The sequence below is a fragment of the Pseudorasbora parva genome, chromosome 6 (genome assembly GCF_024679245.1).
Source record: "Pseudorasbora parva isolate DD20220531a chromosome 6, ASM2467924v1, whole genome shotgun sequence".
Classification (NCBI taxonomy): Eukaryota; Metazoa; Chordata; class Actinopteri; order Cypriniformes; family Gobionidae; genus Pseudorasbora; species Pseudorasbora parva.
This window is the reverse complement of record NC_090177.1, coordinates 22074291-22091849: the sequence shown is the minus strand read 5'-3', so window position 1 is coordinate 22091849 and position 17559 is coordinate 22074291. Positions and strand designations below refer to the sequence as shown.

Here is a 17559-nt window from a genome sequence, read left to right as displayed (position 1 = left end):
ATAAATTTAAAAAAATAGTTAAAAAAATAATTTTAAATCCTACAGGTGAATTTAGGCATTGCAACATTATATGTACTATAAAGTATGATCAAATAATATTAAATGCAAAAGATCACATTTAACAGTTTAATGAAATTATTAGTTTTTGAAAAATGAATTTGATATGAGAATAGAAATAGGGTAAATTAGCATGCACAGTTAAATATGTAGCCATCAATGATAAAAAAAAAAAAAAAATACAATCTAATAGCCTGTCAAACGATAACTGAAATGGTACTAATTGCGAGTCACATGGCTCAGAAAAGAATAGAAGTTTATGTAGTTCATAAGTGTAGTTACTTATTGTTTTTTGCTGCCCTCCAGTGGCACAAAGGTAAAGTTGCATGCTATGTATCAATATATTTGCAATACATCTTGAGCAGATGGAGGGTACCGTCTCCATCAAAGGCACACAATTTCAGTGTTAGAGCTGAGAATTACCTGAACATAATTCCACTTCCATGACTAATTATTTATACATTATTTCTTAATTCATCACAGCAGTAATATGTGATATACCACAAGTGTATCTTTTTATTTTCATATTTCTATTATTACATTTACTCTTCTTCAATTTATGCAAGACAGACATAATTGATAGCCTAATAAATACAGCACTGCAATAAATGTGAATCAGATTTAGACAACACAACATTGGCAAACAAGCTACATTTTAATTAATTACTAACTCTGGTTTGAACATGTCAGTTTTGACAGCATGCGAATCATTGGTGTTTAACAACAAACTGACTAAATTCATTTAAAAAAATTATTTAACTATTATGTATTTTATACTATTCACATCTCACTTAATTTATTTAACAAAACAAGAATCTCAATGTGTTTTGGTCATTTTTAATTCAGTTTGTTAACCTATCATAAAAGAAAATGCTCTTCCTTCTGACGTTTCATAGCATGCAGGACACATGTCTGAACTTGTGGCTTCAAAAAGAAATTATTTTCACTCTCGGTGTCTCTTGTCAACCTGTAATCCAGTAAGCAAACATTGTTCAAATAGTTTTTTAGTGACATCACCTCAAGTCATGTTCTTGCATAAACTCTGCTCCCTTTTTAACGGCCCTGCGAGTAGAGAACCCGGATTTTTTTAAGAAAGTAGAAGCCTGTTTTAAAGTTATATTAAACAATGAAAATATAAATTAATTTAACTAAAAAATCTCTCACTTACGTCAGCGTCACAGTCACACGTCAGTAACATATCCTAGGGTGTCAGCTCAACGCTAAAGGAAATTATAGTTCAGCTTGATGAAAGTCTGACACCTCGTGGTAAATCAATGCACATGCACTCTGCACATACTATGTCTCCATTATGCGGTTCTTTTGACACACAATAATACTTGATTTAAGTGAACTTTCTATGTGAAAATAGTAAAGATTTACACTAATTGCACCATGTCAACATGTGTTATTCTGACCCTCTCTGAGGTTACACATGTGTGTCTGACTTTTTGTGGGCACATAAATTTCCATTCTGCATTTAGCCATTTACTATTACCATAGACTTTCCTGCCCATTCACACCAGCTCTATTTCTCAACTCCTTCACAGCATGGAAAAACTATATAACATATTATTACCATTGAAGAGGAAAATGTAGAGGTCGATTCCACCTCTAAAATCACAATAATGGCACAAGATAACAGTGGGGAGCTTTTTTTGCATTGTTTTTATTTAATTAAAATAGTAAAACACACCCACGTGTGTGTGTGTGTGTGTGTGTGTGTGTGTGTGTGTGTGTGTGTGTGTGTGTGTGTGTGTGTGTGTGTGTGTGTGTGTGTGCGTGTGCGTGTGCGTGTGCGTGTGTGTGTGTGTGTGTGAGACTTTAATGTTACTTTTTTTTATTATCTATGCCTCACATAGTCGCTAAACAGGTTAGCAGGGAGAAGATTGTGAGGATCATCTGTTTTGGTGTGTTCAGGGTTTTGTGTTGTGTTTGGAGATTTGCTAATCTTGCTGATGACACACTGAGATGTCAGTGATGAATTATAATTGGAGAACAAGGCACAGCAAATATGTGTGCCTTTATGTCCTGAACATCTGAGTGAACTCTTAAATCACGCTAATGTGCTTCATCAGTTTAATTGCACATCTTGGACTCCACAGGATCTTCTGAACAACTTCCACCATCTTTTTTTGTTTTCTGATTAACTCTCCTAATCAGATTCCTTATGAATAAATTAATCATATAACATCAGCTAATTAAAATCACTCAAAGGCATGGCCTTCCTTTTTCATGGCATACAAGTGAAAAGGCAATCCAGTTATTGCTGGTGTCGATTTGAGAGGTAATAAGAAAATTATGAGCCTTTTTCTGAAGATGACTTCAACTGTTCAATACTTTAAGGTTTCAGCAATCTCAAGACCCCTTATAATGCAATGGTCCCCAGAAAAAATATTTAGTCAATTTGTTGTAATCAATTTGCCTATGCCCTCTAGTACATTATTTTATTTTCCTGTTGGTCTCTGTAATTGCTATAGTCTGCTATAAACAAAGCAAACTACATTACATCTATTACTAGTAATTCAGGTCTCAACCTCATGGCCCTGACTGAGACCAGGGTCAGACCAGATAACACTGCCACACCTGCAGCCCTCTCCACTAATTCCACTTTTACACACACCCCTCGCCCGACTGGGAGGGGTGAGGGTCTGTTCATCACCAGTGGAAATGTAATCATTTACCATCTCTGTGTGACAAAAGCTCCTTTGAATCACATGCAATTGCTATCACCAGCCCTATTAAAACATATTTTGTAGTTTATAGTCCCCCAGGTCAGGAAGGTAAGTTTTTGGAGGAGTTACTCTTATCCTTACCCGGGGATAGTAATACTCCTCTGGTAGTACTTGGAGACTTTAACATCCACCTAAAACCTCAGGCTGGGGAATTTTAACTCAAGCAAGTGTCTACTGCAACCTTATTTACACATGCTACACAGCAAATTACTGAGGGATAAAAACCTGGTGTTGGACATCTAGTGATAAAATCTGGTGTTAATTTACAAATATTATATGCTTTATCACTTGTTTAGTGTTAAAGCACAGTGTTTCCTTTGGGTGATAAAGCACAGTGTTTCCTTTGGGTGTTAACAATCAACATCTGCGCATGTGCAGAGCATTTTAAATTTCCCACCTCATCCTTCGGTCTCTCCATCTTTATGGATTTCCCTGCACACACAACGGTTACAAGGACAAGGTATAGTATAATATTATTATCTTATCAACTTGTGATTTATTAATGAGCTTGTATAATGAGTAACGTAGCCGATGTGGATGACTTAACTCTTAGCGTTTTTTTTTTTTTTTTTTTTACCTCAGTTTAAATTTAGCGCGCTTTTGATCCGCCATTCAGTTTAACATAACTGAATAACCCCCACTAACACACTAAATTCGTTAATGGAGGACGAGATTTACGTAAGTGACTTAATTTCGTTGTATTAATTTTGTAATAATGTAGCAGCATTAACATTATGTGTCATTTTTTAACTCACTGGACTTGGATAGTTATTTCTCATTTGGCATAACGTTAAGTATCTTTAGGGCTTCCAACCTTTATAAGACCGTTTATATCTTTCACCCCGTAACTACGAGTTAATTCTGGTGTTTTGAAATGTCATTCAAATGAGAAAGCAGACGTTAATCGAATGAATTAATTGCTCTTATTTTTTTTTTTCTTGTGTGACGCCGGGGCTCGATCCCTAGCCGAGAACCCACGGATAGCACGGTCTATCATTGTCGGCGCTGCGCATACTGATCGGCCTGCAACATTTTGCGAGTGAAATGCTCTGTGTGTTCTAGCAATCTTCTCGTTGTACTTTGATAACATACACCGACCATTCTGTACAGCGCTCCAAAATGTCGAAAACATCGTAGGACACGCTTTTCTTCATGAACTGCTTCAGTCAATATATAGAAACTCAAGATCGAGTACGAGTGTGCAATGTCGTGGAATGTATACGCCAAAACTCATTTTGGCGTGCATATGATACGCTGTTTTTTGCGTGCATATGATACGCAATTTATGGCGTATTATACATACGAACCCCCCACCCCACTACCCTAAACCTACCCAAGAGAGCGTGTCATATATACGCCATAAAGTGCGTATCATATGCACGCCGAAATGAGTTTTGGCGTATACATTCCACGACATTGCACACTCATACTATTTGACATTTTTCGTCTTATTTTGTATTAGTTGAGCAGACATGCATTAGTGCCCTTCCATGCGCGATTTTTTCTGTACAACTTAGTTCTAGCCTTTTCTAGTTGTAGCATTGTAAATCTGTAACAGTAGTGCTTATGTTTTGAATATAACATTTTCTTGCTATGTGGTGGTATAAAGATAACCTGAAGTAAAACACAAAGTGACCTGATTATTTTGAGTCTTTTAGTTTGCTTTCTGCTTTGGAGGATTTTTGTTTCATGGAATATTGTTTATTATTGCAGAAGGAAACCACTTAAGGCCACAATCTATGTATGCCCTTGGCATTTTTACTCTACAAACCTAAACGATCCTGAAAGGAAGACAGGCTATGTAAGTATCTCTGCTTGTTGATTGAAGATGTTTGAAACTTTATATCTTAGATTTTTTTAATGTGTTTGTTTTAACCAAATGTGTCTCTTTAACAGGAACGATACTATGTGTTTGGATCATTTTGAGGAGCGCTATCAACGCCAAGATCGTGGGATCGATGAATTGGGAAAGCAAGAACTGACAAAATGTAAAAATGCGTACATTGAATACAATGTAAGTGTAAAATCATCATCCTTTGGATAAAATCATCTGCCAAATGTAAATGTATTAATTTATAAAGGAATAGTATTTTTTATCAGAATGAATTACAAACCAGACAGTTTTTTAACATTAAGGTTGATTTAATATATACAATGTTGAATTTTTGTATTTTCAATTAAAACATTACTTGAGGAATGTTTCTTTGTTTAATCTTGTTTGAAACGCAGTAGAGATTTATCATGGTAAGATGTTATAGCATTGGAGTATAACAAGAAATTGTTTTATTCAATTGTATGTGTGACTACAATGGCTTACTGTAGCGATTCCCGGCGAAAGCAAGAACTGACAAAAATGTTTTTTTTTTATTTATTAAAAATGGTATTGAATGCAGTGTAAGTCGCATTGGATAAAAGTGTCTGCCAAATACATAAATGTAATGGAATTGATATATTCCAATTTCAATAAATATTCAAATAAATTTGTAGTCACTTGATTTTTTTGGGGAAAAAATAAAATAATATATATAAATTGTTTTAAATTTCATTCACAGTGCCATTTTAGTATTTAAGTATTTACATTAAATCAACATTAAATACACTGGGTGTGTGAGATTAATCACCATAAAGTGTTAAATGTACACTTATGAGTAATACATTTCTCAACACCTTGAGTGACTAAAAAGAAACACTAACACAGTGTTTGTATAACGAACACTTTCGTCAGTGTTGTTTTAACACTAGCAAAGACGGACCTGTATGTTCACCCGGAAAGTGATAATTTTAACACCCGTGGTGATAAATCTCCCAACATGTTTTTTGCTGTGTACTTCTCCACTGACCATACTGGTTACTCCACGGCACACCTCAGATCACTTCTCCTAATTCTTAACCTCAGCCTGGCTCATGATACAACCCACAATCCTCCACAGGTCACCTTTCGGCAAAACCTACGCTCACACTCACTGTCCCGCCTATCCTCTTTGGTCTCACCCAAACTTCTTTCCCCTAATCAGCTCTCATCACTTGACACTAACAGTGCTACTAGTCACTCACATAATCAACACCTCTCTTCGTTCACACGGGTACCTTTCCCACTGCATTTAAGCAGGCTCTGATAACCCCACTGCAAGAAACCCACTCTAAACTCAGCAAAATACAAACCAGTATACATTCTTCCATTCATTGCAACACTTGAATGAGTCGTGTTCAACCAAGTATACCTTTCTTACACAGAACAACAAAAGTGGCCACTCAGCTGAGACTGCCCTGCTCTCGGTTATTGAAGCTCTGAGACTGGCAAAAGCAGCTTCCAAATCCTCAACACTCATCTTGCTGGATCTTTCTGCTGCTTTTGACAAAGTTAACTACCAGATCTTCCTATCAACCCTCATGAGGAAGGGCATCTCAGGAACTGCATTTTAATGGTTCAAGTCTTACCTCTCAGGTAGGTCCTTCAGGGTGTCCTTGAGGGGATGAGGTCTCTAAGTTGCAACATCTAGCTACTGGGGTACCTCAGGGCTCAGTGCTTGGACCACTTCTCTTCTCCATCTACATGTCATCATTAGGATCTGTCATTCAGAAACATCGTTTTTCCTATCACTGCTACGCTGATGACACCTCTCATTCTAGCCAGATGATCAAACAGTATAGCTGCTCGCACAGAACTGCTTGTGGTCTCAGCCAACCCAACACTTCATCACAACTTCTCCATTCAGCTAGGTTTGTCAATCACAACCATCCAGGAACCTTGACGTTGTGATTGATCGATGATCAGTTAAACTTCACAGACCACATTACTAGAACTGCCTGGTCCTGCAGATTTGCCTTATATAATATTTGGAAGATCAGGTCCTTCCCATCAGAGCATGCTATATAACTCCTCTTATATACTATATACTATATGCTATATACTCTTGCTCTATCCAGACTGGAATATTGTAATGGTCTCTCGGCAGGCTTTCCAGCATGCACTGTCAAACCTCTGCAACTGATCCAGAATGCTGCAGCACAAGTGGCCTTTAAGGAGCCAAAAAGAGCGCACGTCACCTCTCCTCGTAAACTTGACATAAACATAAATAACCACTGGCTCTGCATCCCTATACCTAAACTCACTAATTCAGACTTATGTGCCCTCCAGAAGCTTGTATTCTGCAAGTGAACGGCGCCTTGTGCTGCCATTCCAAAGAGGCACAAATTCACTTTCACAGCCCTTTACCTGGACTCTACCAAGCTGGTGGATGGACCCATCTAACTCAACCCAAGCTGCCATTTTCAAGAAACAGCTGAAGATGCATCTTTTCATCAACACTTGATCCATTAATACTAACACTAACTATTCTATATATCTATTTTTTTTAAACTACCTAAATGTACAGTGCTTGACTAACTAGACTAGACCAGCATTTGCATATTGTTACCCTATTGTTGGTTCGATTGCTGCTATGCTGCTACTGCTGTTGGTTACTGCTGAGGCTGCTGCAGAGCAAGTGTGAGACTTGCTATTAATACATACACGACACGCAGCTGTGAGTAAGACATGCTGCTGCTGTACAAAATAGCATACATGAATTAAGTGGAGCAAGAGAAGGTGGAGAGTTTCTGAATGCGCGCTGCAACTGTACAGCAAATGCTGACCAGTATTTAAAGAGGTTGAGTAGCAACCTTATTGGCTAATACAGCAGGAACCAATCAGATGTGCCCTATGAGAATGATGTGATTGCAAGCAGACTGAGTTAAAATAGTTCACCCAAAAATAAAAAGTCTGTCATCATTTACTCACCCTCATGTTGTTCCAAACCCATAAGGCTTTTGTTAATTTTTCGGTACACAAATGAAGATTTTTTTTAATGAAATCTTATGATGTCCCTCCAACTACCACTTTGACATTTCAAAATGTTCATAAAGAGACTGTAAAGCTAATCCATGTGAATTGAGCGGTTTAGTCCAAATTTCTTGAAGAGACACAATAGCTTTATATGATGAACAGGTTGAATTTAGGCTTTTATTTGTCCACCCCGAAAAAAATAAATAATTTGATAGAGATTCTGTCATGAACAAAAAAATCCTTTCCCGTGGGACTTGTCAGTTTGATCCCGTCACTCACAACACCACGCTCAACACCACTGATTTTATTTTTGGCTGCTGACTTTGGAGGTCTTTGGCTCAGTGTTTTTCTTCTCTCTGTCTCCATACAGTTTACATACTTCTGTCACCATAAATAACATAACTAAAGCAATAATCCATTTTATGAGTTGTCAGTGGTTATTCCCCTGGAGAGCCTGGACTGAGCGCTTTACTCAGTGGCCTGAGACGTAAGGTTAACTCCTTTAAGAGATGCAATCAGAGGATGTTTTCAAAATGTCTAAATATTTGTTGCAGTTGCAGCTTTAATTAAAAATAGTATATTTTAAAAAGATCCTTTTAAACATAATAATTTGACTTTAATGTCATTTTTTTTTTTAAAGATTGCATAATCTACACGAACAACACTGAAGTTGCAAAAAAGTGCAACTTTAAAGGACAGATAACTTTTGAAAGAGAATTATAGTTATGCAAGAAGATATTTAATTCATGATATCTAAAATAGACACACCACATTTTTTGACTTTTAAGTAATCTGCAGGACAATGGTCTACTGGGGGAAAAAATCCTTACAATGACTATCAAAAAGTGTTTTAATTTTGTTTATGAGCATGTTAAAACATGACAAATGTGTCACTTAAATTCAACATCAACCTTGAAGAGCGCTGCTAGGGGATTTCTAATACTGGTGCTTTGAAACAACATGTTCATACCGTAATAAATCACCACAAACCCATAAATTCCATGTCATTTGTTCAAAGTATTGTATTTTCCACACACCAGAAGTCATTATTGATTAAAATGTCATGCATTTACTGCTTCAATCCATCAGAAACCTGATCTGCTCTTCCTGTCCAGTGTTTTCCTGCTGTAAAGGCCCATCCCTGCTCCACAGCACCAGCTCAGCAGGTTCCTACTACTGTTGACTCCCTCCCACTGTCTGCTGTTCTCACACTTCAGACAAAGATAATCTCACCCAACACAGTCTCACCCCTACTCGTCAAATGTTGCCGAACGGTCAAGGGACCCTGACGTACAGCTGTTGACGCACAGGGTACACCTAAATCGCCATTTTTCGACGTACTGGGTAATCCACTGATTTCAATGAGAAACCTAGGACGTCATAAACAGACGTGTTGGGCATGTGCATGTTATCGTCATGATGGAATTTATTGGGTTATAATTTTTCCATTATGACATGTTGGAGTGTGATTCTCAATTTAATCAGCCAGCACAATTGTATTTACATTTATTTACGCTATGATACACGTTTGAAACAGTAGTCAAACCCCACCCCGCCCTAAACCTACCCATTTGCGTATTATATGATATAAAACACAGGCTGTAACAGACAACAGGCACACTTTATTGAAAAAGTCCAACTATTCCGAGGCCAAACGATTGAATTGTGCGAAGAAAAGACCCAAAAGCAATCACCGTCTCTATCCGCGGCGCGCGGCGCGCGGCCCGCGCCCGTGCGTCACACTGAAGACGCCACAGGTAGACCCCTCGGCGTCACGCGATGGACGAACTGGGAACCCAATTGCTTTCAGTGGGAAACCTTTGGCGTCAACATTAGACGGCAATTCTATCGGTATGAAATCGCGCTGAAGAAGTCTCATTCAGAACACATCGCGATGTTTGGCATCAGATCACGTGTGCCACATGTTGGTGAGTAGTCATACATATTATGTCCTAATATTTGATATAAAGTATTTTCTGCTTGTCGTTATCGATCATGTTCAGTCACTGCATTGTATCTGTCATCATCTCCACTGAGGCTTTGCATTTCTTTCCTTTCTAAATAAACACACCTTGATAATAGGGTAATTTAACACTGTCACGTGACGTGCTATAGACCTTTAAACAGTTGTTAATATTTAATAATAATTACTAGTGTAGTTCCAACGTGGCATTTGTAGTAGAAGCACAATAAAATAAAATAAAACAACACTTGCCATGCGTTTACCACAGTATTGGTAGTTTTAATGTGATATTTGTTGTAAATAAACAGTAGCCACAACAATTACCATGCTTTAAATGCATTTTAATGTAAAATCCAAATATTGTTATTTAAATAGTATACTTTATAATGCTATATATTATATATTATGACTTTTTTCTCTCTTTCTATTTTTTTTTTTTTACCTGAAAAGACCAAAAGAGCCTCTCGGACTCAGTCAACCCATTCTTGTTTGTGGAGAAGTAACGGAGAAAACCGAAAGCTGCAACAGCAAATATTTGTAATGGTATGTATGAGTTGGTTTGAACCCTTTATCAAACATTTTATTTAGCATTTGTTGTTACTTATTCTTACAAATCCTATAGCTCAATCAGTAAGAACATATTCCCAAAGTCTTAATAATTCACAAGATTTAACAAGTTGTCAAATTCGTATGATTCTCGTACATATAGCTCTGAAAAAAATTAAGAGACCACTTAACATGGATTTCTAAATGTTAAGTGGTCTCTTATTTTTTTTTTCCAGAGCTGTATTTGTATATGATGAGTTCAGATGCAAAAGCCTCAAAAAGCCACTTCGGTCACATGACATCAGATATTCGATTATTTTTTCTTAATCAGATCAGTTGCAATGTTTATAACGTCCCGTTTGCATGTAAATAATTTATGTGATCACAAAATCAAGTGAGTTATCTACATTTTCAAACAAATTCTTATGATATAGCTTGCTATTATATACTTTTAATAATGGGAATGCACACATATCTGTGAACTTACTAAATAAATGTATTTAACATTTAATTATGCAACGTTTTTTACAGAAATAAATCCTACAGTTATGTATAAACTGACAACATCATCATCATGTCCTGTCCTGGGCACATTGGGCAACATGTGTCCTCCAACATATTCGATCTGTGGCCACGTTTTCACATCTTCTCATGGAACACCGGCATTGAGGTCTTCGTGAAACATCTGTCTCATATCTTCCTTGGTTTTCCCTGTCTCGTGCGTCCTCCTGGTGGTGTCCACTTCATAAGTGTTTTTGGGTGTTGTTGTTTGGGCATGCATAGGACATGTCCAGTGAAGTGCACCCTTTGCTCTGTCACAGTGTCTCAAAGTCTTCACGTGGAGTCTGTAGAGTCTTATGATCTCTTTGATATATGCAGAACCAATATTCATAAACTGTTCTTGATGTCTGCCTATGCCTTTATCATCAGGAGTTTTAGTGAAGGACATATCTATTGCCATCCACTAGTTCTAGTCATGCATTGACTTCATGATGCCATAGTCCAATGTATATTTCTGCATTTGTTGTTTGTTTGAACAAATGAAGATAGTGAGAGTTAATACCTTTTGAAATCAATAATTATTCATTAAAACTTTTATTACAATGGTCACTAAAGTACATGTCCACCATAACTACCTCTATCATTATTTCACTATCATTATATCACTACCTTGTTAATGTAACTGTAACATGAATGTACTTTATAGAAGTATTTTCTTACTGAAAATGGTTAACATTTACAATAATCATCAACTATTTTAATTGGCATTTAATTTAGTTACAATAAAAGTGAACAATAATCGCAAATATATAGTATTAAAGTTTAGAATGTAAAATGTTCTTTTTTTGCCTATATATATATATATATATATGGGCACTACATTTGTATTTAAACTGTTTGACATTAAATATTGGAATATGCTTACAAAATTGTGTGCATTCATTGTGCTTTTGTTATATTTGTTTTAATTCCAAGAGTTCAGATTGTAAAGGATGGCTTAAAGAAGTTTATGCTTGTAGACCATTGCATAGAAAAAGGATTCTCTTTCAAATATATTTATTATGCATCAGTTTAACCACACAAAGAAGACTTTCATTTTAAAATGTGAGTTTTATTATTTAATTAGAATAAATAAATATTTAGCAGCCTAAATATTAAATATTTAAGGAATCTACCCCTTCAGTTGAACCGGATGAGATGTGATATAATTTACCATAAATGGACAAGGAAGTGTGACGCCTCTGTTCAGCTGGGTTGTCATTGGCTGTGACTTTATCGCAGAACGCGCTGTGATTGGACTATCTGTTTTAACCATATAAAACGGCGTTTCATTTTACAAAGTATGTTTTGGTGTTATTATTACGTCAGTTATACGTTAAGCTAACTACAAAGTGTCGCTATGTTGTGAGAAATGACTCCTTTACTGAGAACCCAACCCTAACCCTAAGCATTTCAGCACACTTCTATGAACTACAGCGCCATGTTTCCCATTGCATTGATACAATGACAGATATATGGGTAATGTAGTTTAAAAGGTTTCATAATGAAACAATAAATGTTAAGTAAATTACATATTTAATGGACAACTGGATATTAAAATATGTTCATTGTGTAAACCTTTATGACATATATGAGGGCCAAGCTGAAATTGTATATTTTACTGTGAGCACATTTAAATAAACCTTTATGGCAGCTTTCCATATATGTCTGAAAACTGTGGCCAACATTATTTAGTAAACATTGCATATGCAGTTGTCCTGCCAATTTTCTCTGTGATACGCTAACCAGACTTTAAAGCCATTTGAAATATGCTTTTTTTTTGCTCTTCCAGGGGCCACTTCTGGGTCCCTGGAGGTGTAAGGGCAGTACAACATACACAGATCTATTCTCCTCATCACGGACAACAAACTTTGAGTCACATTTAAATATCAGAGTATTTTGTCTTTTCTATTCTAACGTCATGCTTGTGTACAGGTTTTGATATTGTAAGACCATCTGATGAAATACAGAAATATTTGAAAGAAATGTTTTAAAATAATAATTATTAAGTTTTCTTTTCTTTTATGGATAAACACTAATAAATATAATGGATGAACCTGCAACAACTTGCCATTATCCACTTTCCAGAGTAAACAAAAACTATTTATATTATTTACACTTCATTATTACTATTAAATATAGGACAATGCACCATTAAGTAAAATAACAAGAGACATTGTCACAATTTCATCTACACCCTCTTCACGTACCTGGCATCGAAAATGTGCATGCTTTAATTCTTATTGCAGTAGTAGATGTACCAGAATGATCAACATGGATCATCTTCAGTTAAGCTTGAAGTGTTTGTAATCCTTCCCTTTATTTCACTGAAAACTGACATACTTGTCACAGCATGCAAGTATATACAACTTTTTGGAGCATTGTACCAAATATAATATAACCAGATAAAAAATGTTTACTTCTCAAGTAAAATATTCTTGGTAATTAATAAGATAACCTAAATAAACTGGTTGAATGTGTATTTACTGTACCAAACACCATACACAATACTCACCATACTTTATCACTCAACACTTTATTGGAGGATACAGTATACAGTTAATAAAGTAGAATAAAGTCAAATTAGATTCAAGATAAATAAAAATGGGTTTTAAAAAACACATTAACATCATATTAATCCATTCACAGCTGCTGAAGCCACACAAATGAGTGCCACATAATCCCATCCAGTCAACTATGATACAGAAAACAGATTCGATATAGTGTTGGAAAATAATGATTCATTATTACAACTAGACTGGTTTCTGTCTCTTCCCTCTATCATGTTCATGTTCTTCTTCTTCTAAACAGTTCGCCCACTTGTACCCTACAGTATAATCAATGTACAGATGATGTGATCACTGATGTTGTGTAGCCTTATTTCAACCAGAGGAAGAAGTCGTATAATCCGGCGTTCTCCAGTCCTGGTCTAAAAGTAAAACAACAAACACAATTCAGATTAAGTTTAATGTACAGTCAGGTTAACCTATGTTCTTCAGTAAACTCTCCACCTCAAAATGGGCAGAAATGCCAATTCCTGATTTAAATTTACAAAGCAGCAGTCAGTACATAAAATAATATACACATTGAAGCATTATGTATAATATTTAAGCCCATAATATTAGCCAAGTACTGAACAAAAACTAATTTACCCATATCAACAGCAACCTTTTAAACAGTAGATCTTTTAAAAGATCTTTTAGAAAGGCATGGTCTCTTCTGAGCCTTTGTCAGTGATGCTAGATTTCTTTAGTTACTTGTTTCAAGAGCATCACTTGTGATAGCCTTTACAATATAAAATTGTTCAAATACTGCAATACAACTTTCATTGACAGAATTAAGAAATAGGTACCCAGGCACCAGACTTACCATGCTTATGAAGCACCCATGGCCATGTATAGTTCTCAGAGTTTTTGCCTCTTGTATTCCTCCTTGGCAGCACATCTTTTTCCTGTAGAATTTGTGCCTTCTCTTGCTATCCATCTTAAAACACAAATGCAATGTGTTTAGTCTGTGGAGTATAAGGCCTTGTTTCAAGCCAAAGAACTAACCAGATATTACACATAATTCAAAGAACATTTACTATTTGATTCCTAATATGTCCCAACTCATTATCTTCTAAAGCTACCCAGAACCATCCATGGTCTACAAAACAATGGAGAAATACATGGAGTTTATAACAACTAAATGCTTTTTCCCCACACTTGTCTGCTTTTATCTAAGACAAACAGACAGTGCAGTTTTTAAGAACTGAAGGCCAAAAGTGTAATAATAATTGTATCAAAAAGGGAAAACAAATATTTACCATTTTAAATAAATCCAAGATACAGAACCTCATTTGCTTATTTTAGGAGTTATTAAAAGATTTAGACATGAATAATGGTACGTATTTTATCAGAGTAGAAAGAATGATCACTGTTGAAATGAATAGTCCTTTGAGAGATCAACATCAAATTTTGTACTACATATTACAGCATTGCTTCAATACAAGACATACCAATGGACTTGCGCACTTTTCTGTCTTCTTCGGGCACAAGATGTCCATCTTCCTTCCTCACCCTAAACAAAGGACTTATTTTCTTAGCTTGCTTCGATATAAGGTCTGGTCTTTCTTCTCTTCTGTAAAACAAGAAAGTCTCACTTACTCTGTGCAAATACTATTGTTTTTAAAACATATAAATTAAGACAGTTACAATAAAGTTAATTTACCATAAGATTAAGGTGAGCATTTGATGATTATATATACTAAAAACTGTATATACTTTAGTATATATACTGATACTGATAATATTCAACTTTACCTGTGAAGGGCTGATTACGGCAAGATTCGCTGAGAATCACTAGAAGCTCTTGTGAGGGTTGACTCTTAAAAGAGCTGTTGAGTTTGATATTGTAGAGATCTTTTAAACAAAAATAAATAAATAAAAGTAATCTGCAAGTAATCCTGCAAGACAGAAAGAAAGAGGAAATTGTATTACATTGCATGCAAGTTGTGAGTTCATACATAACTGTTTCTTGCTGTAAAAAAACGTTGCATAATTAAATGTTAAATACATTTATTTAGTAAGTTCACAGATATGTGTGCATTCCCATTATTAAAAGTATATAATAGCAAGCTATATCATATGAATTTGTTTGAAAATGTAGATAACTCACTTGATCTGAACTCTTCATATACAAATACAGCTCTGGAAAAAAAAATCAAGAGACCACTTAACATTTAGAAATCCATGTTAAGTGGTCTCTTAATTTTTTTCAGAGCTATATGTACGAGAATCATACGAATTTGACAACTTGTTAAATCTTGTGAATTATTAAGACTTTGGGAATATGTTCTTACTGATTGAGCTATAGGATTTGTAAGAATAAGTAACAACAAATGCTAAATAAAATGTTTGATAAAGGGTTCAAACCAACTCACACATACCATTACAAATATTTGCTGTTGCAGCTTTCGGTTTTCTCCGTTACTTCTCCACAAACAAGAATGGGTTGACTGAGTCCGAGAGGCTCTTTTGGTCTTTTCAGGTAAAAAAAAAAAAAAAGAAAGAGAGAAAAAAGTCATAATATATAATATATAGCATTATAAAGTATACTATTTAAATAACAATATTTGGATTTTACATTAAAATGCATTTAAAGCATGGTAATTGTTGTGGCTACTGTTTATTTACAACAAATATCACATTAAAACTACCAATACTGTGGTAAACGCATGGCAAGTGTTGTTTTTTTTTTTTTTTTTATTGTGCTTCTACTACAAATGCCACGTTGGAACTACACTAGTAATTATTATTAAATATTAACAAATGTTTAAAGGTCTATAGCACGTCACGTGACAGTGTTAAATTACCCTATTAGCAAGGTGTGTTTATTTAGAAAGCAAAGAAATGCAAAGCCTCAGTGGAGATGATGACAGATACAATGCAGTGACTGAACATGATCGATAACGACAAGCAGAAAATACTTTATATCAAATATTAGGACATAATATGTATGACTACTCACCAACATGTGGCACACGTGATCTGATGCCAAACATCGCGATGTGTTCTGAATGAGACTTCTTCAGCGCGATTTCATACCGATAGAATTGCCGTCTAATGTTGACACCAAAGGTTTCCCACTGAAAGCAATTGGGTTCCCAGTTCGTCCATCGCGTGACGCCGAGGGGTCTACCTGTGGCGTCTTCAGTGTGACGCACGGGCGCGGGCCGCGCGCCGCGCGCCGCGGATAGAGACGGTGATTGCTTTTGGGTCTTTTCTTCGCACAATTCAATCGTTTGGCCTCGGAATAGTTGGACTTTTTCAATAAAGTGTGCCTGTTGTCTGTTACAGCCTGTGTTTTATATCATATAATACGCAAATGGGTAGGTTTAGGGCGGGGTGGGGTTTGACTACTGTTTCAAACGTGTATCATAGCGTAAATAAATGTAAATACAATTGTGCTGGCTGATTAAATTGAGAATCACACTCCAACATGTCATAATGGAAAAATTATAACCCAATAAATTCCATCATGACGATAACATGCACATGCCCAACACGTCTGTTTATGACGTCCTAGGTTTCTCATTGAAATCAGTGGATTACCCAGTACGTCGAAAAATGGCGATTTAGGTGTACCCTGTGCGTCAACAGCTGACGACAGGGTCCCTTGACCGTTCGGCAACATTTGACGAGTAGGGGTGAGACTGTGTTGTCTCACCCGCCTCACCTGCTGCTGCGAGCAAATCCTCTGAGACCCCCCACTTGTTGCTGTCGAAGAGAAAATCCTCCACATTCGTTATCTGCTCCAAAGAAAATGCTGAAAGCTGGATCCACAGATATGATCTGCATGTGGTATTTCATGTCATTTCTACTGATGCTGAATGCCTCCTGGTAGAGGTTTGGTTCAGTACTTGCAAAAGCCTGTCAGAAAGAGAAAAAGGATCTAGTTTCCAGTCAATTCCTGTTTCTTGACTAATACTGTTAACTTAAACTGTTTTTATGGCAGTAAATCTTGTACTGTAACATAAGAAAACTTAAACTCGACAAATCTCATTTGTAAGGCTTTGAATGCTTCAGGACAAATCTGTTGGAACACCACAAGAATTTAGCTCATGAAGAATCAAGATCCTCAGCACAAGAAAGCCAGTGTACTTTTGTGAAACAAAAGTGTAATTGTGTGTAAGAGCAATTTCACAGTAAAAACAGAAACATGAAAGGAAGATGGCAACATCACGTGTCTCGAAATACGAAGCTGAGTTCTGGTATCAGCCTGAAGGGGTATATTTCGATAATGACAGCCAAGTTCTCGTCTTCTGCCGGACAAAAATGTTAATTTTCCACTTTTAAAAGCAGCTTGGATTTCCATTGAAATTACTGGATTTCTCCCACTCTGAAAATGCATCGACC

General features: G+C 36.1%; 3 long non-coding RNA genes across 3 annotated transcripts; 2 read left to right on the top strand and 1 right to left on the bottom strand.

The window, feature by feature from the left end:
* Positions 1–3186: 3186 nt before the first annotated feature.
* Positions 3187–5039, top strand: LOC137079291 (uncharacterized). Its single transcript, XR_010905451.1, has 3 exons — positions 3187–3249; positions 4503–4590; positions 4686–5039. It is a non-coding gene; the product is annotated as an uncharacterized lncRNA (long non-coding RNA).
* Positions 5040–9156: 4117 nt separating this feature from the next.
* LOC137079290 (uncharacterized) lies at positions 9157–11423 on the top strand. The gene is made up of 3 exons (XR_010905450.1): positions 9157–9542; positions 10028–10120; positions 10655–11423. It is a non-coding gene; the product is annotated as an uncharacterized lncRNA (long non-coding RNA).
* A 1976-nt stretch (positions 11424–13399) lies between these two features.
* On the bottom strand, positions 13400–15689 carry LOC137079289 (uncharacterized). The gene is made up of 5 exons (XR_010905449.1): positions 15591–15689; positions 14965–15107; positions 14661–14782; positions 14033–14146; positions 13400–13592 (listed from the first exon to the last, which is right to left on the bottom strand). It is a non-coding gene; the product is annotated as an uncharacterized lncRNA (long non-coding RNA).
* Between the last annotated feature and the right edge of the window lie 1870 nt (positions 15690–17559).